This window comes from Panulirus ornatus, chromosome 37 (assembly GCF_036320965.1).
Source record: "Panulirus ornatus isolate Po-2019 chromosome 37, ASM3632096v1, whole genome shotgun sequence".
Classification (NCBI taxonomy): Eukaryota; Metazoa; Arthropoda; class Malacostraca; order Decapoda; family Palinuridae; genus Panulirus; species Panulirus ornatus.
Window position 1 is genome coordinate 19,946,171 of NC_092260.1, and position 8,599 is coordinate 19,954,769.

The 8,599-nt window shown below is 42.9% G+C and overlaps 1 long non-coding RNA gene across 1 annotated transcript; it reads right to left on the bottom strand.

Annotated features, from left to right (window-relative positions):
- Window positions 1-3,748: 3,748 nt before the first annotated feature.
- On the bottom strand, window positions 3,749-5,827 carry LOC139760723 (uncharacterized). Its single transcript, XR_011715392.1, has 3 exons — window positions 5,765-5,827; window positions 5,301-5,390; window positions 3,749-4,185 (listed from the first exon to the last, which is right to left on the bottom strand). It is a non-coding gene; the product is annotated as an uncharacterized lncRNA (long non-coding RNA).
- Window positions 5,828-8,599: the final 2,772 nt, after the last annotated feature.

Here is an 8,599-nt window from a genome sequence, read left to right on the forward strand (position 1 = left end):
CTTTAAGAAACTTTTATCAAAACAACAGACATGAATCGGCGAACAGGCTCTTGTTACGAAGAATATAATTAAAACAAAAAGATTAGATTTTGAACAGTAGAGTGGGACATGAATCAGGCATGTCTGTAATGAAGGGCACCTGCATGAGTCAGATGTTAGAGAGAGAGAGAGAGAGAGAGAGAGAGAGAGAGAGAGAGAGAGAGAGAGAGAGAGAGAGAGAGAGAGAGAGAGGAAAAAGAATGTTCTTTCAGATAAGAATTGCACGGAAACGTAACTTATAAGGACTTTGGAAAAGTTGGATCGTGTAGTTGGGGACACCAACGGCTCACTGGACGGTGTAGAGGTGTATGTCTCCAGTGAAAGGTTGCTGCAGAGAACACTACGCGTCCCTTAGAGTCCAAGGAACTTTCTGGTTGGGATTAAGACCTGGTTTGCGGCATGTTTCACAGAACCCTGGCTCTTCACTCACTGAATGGCGAGGAGGAGACTCTTAAGTTATAGCGTGTCAGCCCGAACCAAGAGCATCTGGGAGTGAAAAATGGAAGTGCTATGAGGTTAAGACGTTACTCTGTAATGACATACGTTGGCATGAAATATATTAGCTATTGTAATGGAGTTCGGCAATGAACAGGATCAGGAGGTTGAAGGCCATACATACACGCGAGTCACCTTGGGTCCGTCCGGGATCAAGCCTGCATGGGGGTCGAACCCTCCATTCTAATGAAATACTGAATCATTCACCGAACGCTGTTAATGCCCGATGAATAAAGCACAGAAGTTCGAGTTGTAGCCACGATAACCAGACCTCCATTTAAACTGCATCCTGCTCGTTAAACATGAGACAGACTCGCACAACTTCGCCGAATAATCTACCTATCATTTCATTCCCGGCAGATTCCCTCTCCCTTGATATAAACGTCAGAATAGCTGACACAGACGGAGACCGACCCACACACACACACACACACACACACACACACACACACACACACACACACACACACACACACACACACACACACACACACAGACAAACACAAACACAAACAGCCCTTCTAGCATGACCTTCGGATATTCGCTGCGGTGACTGACATGGTTGGGCCAGTGTGGGGTACGAGACCATGACCCCCCAACCCCAACCCCACTATCTCGAGCGAGCATCCCATCAGCTCTCACGCCCGCTCATACGTCCATCCTGACGCAAAGTGAGTTCTCCTGACACAAAGCCGACGAGGGCGGCCCACCAGACTCCTCAATAATACAACAATGACCCACCCACCGGATACAACAGACAACAACAGCGGCCTCCTCGCCACCGGTGGGGCGGCGAGGCCACGGTACGCGTGCGGTACGGGGGGAACCTCACGTACCGGCCTCACGTACAGACACGGCTCCAAGAGTCCTCCTGTTCCTCCTTGCTAACGTTATGATATTGCACCCTCGACCGACCCCCGGCACAGCACGATTTACGCTGATGGTGCAAAGCAAACTGCCTGGGATATGTCGTGATGGTAATGTAAACACCATTTCTCATATATGCACGAACGACTCATTACCAGGAGAGAACAAGGAATTCTCTCTGATGTGATGAGTGGCCGCCTCTGGGCGCTCGCTCGCGTAGGACACGAGGTTATTTTGGCGTATTCTTTGATGCTTTTTGTATTTACATCCGTGTATTCTTTTGCACTGTGTTATGGCCTTACGTCAAAGACCATAGGGACGACTGCTGCTGAAACGCAGGGTGATTTGGCTTGAGTGATGGCGGAGCTCCAGTCACTTTGTAGTTAATGCTGACGTGGTGAATTCGCCTGCGAGAAAAGATCGGGAAATTGTGTCCATATGGGAGAAGGGGGGAGAAGAAAATTCCTCGGGTGTGTGTGTCGCATCTGCGTCCCATAACTGCATCAGGTCCAAGCGGGTGGCGGCATTTCCCCCAACATGTGGTGTCTCGTGGCTGATCCTACTCTCTCCCTGTCTTGAAGAAGCTTATTTGATTCCTGGGTTGGGATCTCCTTCTCTCTCTCTCTCTCTCTCTCTCTCTCTCTCTCTCTCTCTCTCTCTCTCTCTCTCTCTCTCTCTCTCTCTCTCTCTCTCTCTCTCTCTCTCTCTCTCTCTCTCTCTCTCTCTCTCTCTCTCTCTCTCTCTCTCGTCGTTCTGTGCATGTATCTGCGAATACATGTGTTGTATATATACTTGCATATATTGTTGTTACCTACAAATATATACGGATACATATGTCTGTGTCCTTACGTTACTCATATGTACAGGAGCAGGAACATGAAGAAGGTGGACTTCTTTGGAGCGTGATGATCCTGGGAAGAAAACTGTGCTTTTTCCGTTCGCTGACAGTGAATGATACACCTGCAACGAATATGACTTCACACTCACTGTGTAAACTTTGTGTATATATATATATATATATATATATATATATATATATATATATATATATATATATATATATATATATATATATATATATATATATATATCTTTGTCTTGAAATCTGTCTCGCCTTAATTTTTAGCTAACACGGGGCTTCAGTTAGAAATAGCTCTTCATGTAACTGAACGAGGCACCTCTTTCCAACATACAACTTTAGCTGTGCCCGCAGCTTCCGAATGACCTTTAGAAGGAAAGAAGTCCTGAGTGAGGTGGGAAAACACACTGCTTCTAACACGGTCGTCTTGAGGATCGTTCATGCATATATTCCAACGTAAGAGAAAAGAAAACGACAACTAATGTCATGTCCCGTTGCAGAAAAATGGTTGAAGAAAACCATTAGAGCAGACTCGCGGCGTATCAGGGGTAGGGCTGTCCGTAATATTAATGGCATAATATAACGTACAAAATTGGTAAGAAAGTACCAGTAAAGAATGGCTTGTAAGCAGGGCGGTTCGTCCTACCCCAGACGTAGGATAGTGTTTCTAGTCTTGTAGATGTTGAGGTGTTCTGTGTTTGTCTGTCTGTACCCATAAGCCTCCAAGGATTGAAGCGTCCTGATGAATTCGTGTCTCGTGGATGGTGTTTCAGTGTGGCCTTCATAGCTACACTTGATACAAGGACAAAAGGATTCTCTCATACTTAGTTACTGGCTGAGGAAGTCCGATATGATTGCCGTGGGTGAAGATCATCATGTCAACACCCAAACAAGACTTGCCATTATAAGGTCTCCACCTGTACTGTATCACGTGTAGAGAAATACCAAAAAGACGGCTTTTGAGAAACTTGGTTTTGGATCATGACCTCCTGTGATCAAGACTAAGAGATTACATACCTCCCCGTCAGACATCAGGCAACACCTGCAGCAGGATATCTTCCGTTCTGTTCCTTTGTGATCCGGTAACATTCACTACTCACCTAGGCTCACAAGGTTACGTGAATCGTGATCAATGTTCAGCTCCCTGTTGTCGTATTTTCCTGATTCGTGATCAATATTCAGCTTCCTGTTGTCGTAATTTCCTGACTCGCGATCAATATTCAGCTCCCTGTTGTCGTAATTTCCTGACTCGCGATCAATATTCAGCTCCCTGTTGTCGTACTTTCGTGACTCATGATCAATATTCAGCTCCTGTCATCGCACAAGTCATGTACCAATGTGTGATGAATGCAAATTTACCTTCGCTACTGAGTGTTGTACTGTGTATAGAGTATAGAGAAAGGAAAATAGCTTTGACATTTTTATTAGATACATCTCTGAACATATACTTGTCTCACATATACAAATTAATGCTTTTCAGTGAAGAAGACGAATATCTTCGCCATATGTCAATCAGAATATGAAGATTCCCGGGTAAAAGTGGCGCCAGGCATCCATTCATATAGCAAAAATAACCTGAAATGATGAACGAGTAACACGTGATTCGAAATCAGAGGATGAACGGTGTCTATATTTCGTTTAAACTGAAAAATAAAAGTTTTCATAGAAAACTATCACATTCTACACACACACACACACACACACACACACACACACACACACACACACACACACACACACACGATACATTGCCTTCATGAAAAGACAACACAATCCATGTAGCAGTAGAAGTGGTGAGGAGGTCTGCCGGTGGTGGAGGAGAAGCGATTTGCTCAATATACTCGTCACTTCTCCTTATTCTGTTTCAGGTCGATTTGAGCAAACTGCATTCCCACGGAGACTGTTGTTACAAGGAACTGATATTGCTGAAAAAAAGAAGAAAAAAAAAACCCAGGATGGTTGACTTATTTGTATTGTGGGTCAAGAAGTCATTCTTTATATTTGTCTCTGTACATTTTTCTAGCCATGTGAATGAGCATTATATGGAGCTATATCATAGAGATTTATATATTTAGATGAAAAAAGGTCATATCTTGTACTATTTTCTATCTAAATCTGTCGCAATAGATATCAAATGACAAGTCGAAAAGGGTTGATTGTTGTGTCGCCTCCGTAACTTGATAGACACTGAGGGATCGGCTTTGTCTGTCGTCTTCTTCGTCCGTGTTCGTCCGTCAGTCATCCGTGTTCGTGTCCGTCCATCGTCCGTTCTCGTCCTTCCATCCATCATCCCTCTGTCTGTCGTCCGTCCATCTATCCATCCATACGTCCATCGTCGGAAGTCGCATTTGAGATTGTAACTTGCGTTGGTCGTAACTTAACAAGTCTATATCAGATACTAATCCAACTGTATATTGTCGTCTCTTAGATCTAAGAGACATGAGACCCAAAGCTTATATTTCGGAGGTTGTGTGAGTTGTTGTATCACTTGACAAAAAGCTTCATTTGGAGCCTTATCTAACTCATAACTTGAAGGGATTTTATCATCAGATGTATATATATATATATATATATATATATATATATATATATATATATATATATATATATATATATATATATATATATATATATATTCCTATGATTGTCCAAAATCACATGTTTACCAAGTGGCGTCCTAGCTTCGTCTCTCCGCTGTACATCAACTGACTGTTATATTCCTCTCTTGTGTCTCCCCTGATGATGTGATTATTACACGAAAGTGCACGTGGGAACTTTTCGTGTTTCATTTTCCCCGTGAACTCATAGGAATATCTTGATCACGCGCAAAATTGTGATCCTTTCCAATATATATATATATATATATATATATATATATATATATATATATATATATATATATATATATATATATATATATATATATATATATATATATATATATACATACACACACATACATAAACACCTCCTCCTTGCTTTCCTCGTTTCCTCTTGTTCCATCCACTTCCCAAAGATGAAACAAACGGGATTTACTCACCGTAAACCAATCCTTCTTGCTAAGACCGAAGAGCCCAAAGCAGGTGAAATTGACCTGATGATGTCTCAGGTCAGTTCGAAGTTCAGATACCTGTAAAACGATGAGTCCTGGTCTCATATAGCTAGACAAGCGTCGGGTTAAGTGCTGAATTGATAGATATGATATGTACTTCCTGGACCTACATATGTGCACTGCTATTGCTTTGACTGATAAGCTTAAGCTACCATGATCTGCCATTACCAGCGGTGATTGGCGCTGTAACATGTTCTTAATGTATCATTCTCCTTAACCTAATCCCCATTAGAAATAGATGGAACAGCAGAATCTCCTTAACCTCCCATACGACAGAAGTGGTGTGGTGCATCACGTATTCATACACCTACCTTCTGCCGAGGTTGCTCAGTCCGGTAGAACTTTTATATAACGTATCAGTCCTTGACCTTATAGCAGCATTTTAGACTCACCGTCATAGAGAACCGGTCCTCCGCATCACCTTGTTGGAGAAGAAGTAGTTCCGTATCTTTCGCCTGAGATGAAAGGATGAAAGATGCGAGTAAATTGTTTGAATAGAACAATAGAATTTCTGAATCAAATGCTCTGAACAGATCTCTTCCAGATGTCCACATACGAGGCGTTTAGCAAGGACATATATTGACAGATACATTCTATTGGATATTTCAGAATTGGTACGAATTTTTGCAATTGATAGTTCAAGTGTTGATGAGATGAGCATATGCCAGAGTAAACAGCTCGACGCTATGCTGATACAATACATCTAACTTGACTTAGAGAGTGACATGCTGTCTCTCAACCGTTTCTAATCGAATTCAATTCTCCGGAACTTTAGAAGGATCACATGGCCTGAGGAACATTATCTAGCCAGTCACTTACCACCTTAGAGCAAGTGTGAGCAGTGGAGACAGTGACCAGAAAGATCTCGTAAGTAACACCCACGATTCCGATGACAAGAGCCATTTGTGACAAGTCGATCACGTCTTTTTGAGCTAGGTAGTAGGACTGCACCGTCCAGCATACATTGGCGAAAGCGTTGTACAGGAAAGTACACGCCACTGCCACCTGAAACACCTCCTGTGATTGGTCGCACGCGCTCCTGTGAACGAGACAGGAGGGAAGACGTGGTGAAGTGATACCTCCATGTGTATATGAGGATCAGGCGACAAAACTATGCGAGTGATTCGCCAGTTTGCTTGCAGACGTATTCCTAAAACAAAGACGCGTTTAGACATATGATGTATACGCATGCGTGCTTAGACAAATACACGCATACATATATTCGTAAATCCATAGACGTGCGCAAGCCCACAGATGGCAGACACACATTCACGCACGCGAACACACGCATACATACATATAAAGATATATAAAATGAAATGCACACACTCGTATATACTTACAAAGGAATACACGAACGCACATTCGCGCTTACTCAAATACAAGTCAGAGAAGCTTTCACGATACTGCTTGAGCTCATCTGTAGAATCCCTCAGGGCACCATGCTGGGACCAATGCTCTTTTTGATCAATGTAAGTGATTTTTCTACAAAGGAAGTTCTTCTATACAGAACATGTTTGCGGCTTTGAGGGGAGCAGAAGCGAGAATATTCACAGGCACTAAGACCCACATGATATGCAGTTGATGAAATTCAACCCTGTCGAGGTGAACAGTACAAACCTGATCTTCATAATGAGTTTTATCAAATCCTTGAGCGCGGCTGTATCGCAGGTGGAAACGGCCTCCTTGAGCTGCTCGTTGGCTGCCTTCAGTTTGTCGGAGAGGTGAGCCACGCTGAGGCACGACATGAACAAGTAGAATCTGGAGTGGACTTTGAAATGAGAGCACATCACCTGCAGAGACGAGAAGGTAGAATGCAAGCATCATCCCCTCACAACAAAGCCCTCGTCAGAGACTTGCACGAAGCTATCGAGTAATGCAATAATGTATATCTCTCATCCTTGTCTGTGAATGACTTAAGTCAGATTTGCTTCTCTCTCTCTCTCTCTCTCTCTCTCTCTCTCTCTCTCTCTCTCTCTCTCTCTCTCTCTCTCTCTCTCTCTCTCTCTCTCTCTCTCTCTTTGTATGTTTGTCTGTGGTAAATGTTAAGGGTTTTCCTTTAGCAAATTTGATTTCTTTTTTTTTTGCTTTTTAGTTGGTAAACTCTTCCTTTTAACGAAGGCTGAAGGGCTGTGTCATGATGAGAGTTGATACTGGGGATATCACACATAATCCACGGTTACAGGTAGATGGTAAGAGATTTTACTCGCGGCGAGAATGTATATAGTACCATGTGTAATACTCTTAATCTCCAGTCCATACTAATAGATAGGAGTAACGCCCAAAAATTCCCGTGAAAGAAATCTCTTCATCTCCCTCTCGTATAATGTTGTTTCCTACTAGGTATTAGGATGTTCCATGAAGAGTCTTATCCATTCATCGCCACCCCGAGCAGAACACCCTCCTACCATTTACACCATGTATATACCTCACTCACACACTTACGTATTCTCTCAGTCAAATTTTCCTTTCCACTCTCCGTCTTTCCTTGTCACTTATCGTCGTCACCTCCTCACTCATATATGCTGCGTTTGCCACTCTCTTCAAACGTCCACACCCTCCATATCCCGAGTGTCAGTGCAGAGCCTTACCATCAGTCTGAAAGACAAAATCTCACATCTGCCCTCCCGTAACGCCAACATCCTCATTCCCTCTCTCTTTCTATTCCATTCCCTCTCACTCGTTATTCCATCTCTTTAACAGATTTGTCCCTACTGCTTTAGGAAAAACTTGGGCAATAACTCTTTCCTTTTGCTTTCACTAACAATGGAGCGATTGGACACTCAGCCATGCTTTTGATGTAGATGTGCCAGGAATTTTTTCGACTGCATCCGTCTCTTGCAAAGCTGATGGCACCACTAGACACCAGAGATTTGGTCGAAGAATCGCCACCGACTACGTATGAATACCTGTCATAAGCGCACGTAAAGCTATATTTGTCATCCCTGTGATAACATGCTATTGACGAAAAGATTCATTGCTCAATTTCTATCCTCTTAAGAGCGGCTTGAATTCAGATCTAGTCTATATGAAACCACCTGCGTTTTGAAAGCATAGGTGCACTTATAGGATAGAAAGTCACATTACTATAAACATACGTGAAAATCATCACCCATGAATTTCGAGTAAGGAGATCGGAAACTGTAATTCACTTCCCTCCCACACTCACCACCACAAGTACGGCAGATCCTATGCTGTTTCTGTTATTGTGAGTCATGAAGATGCAG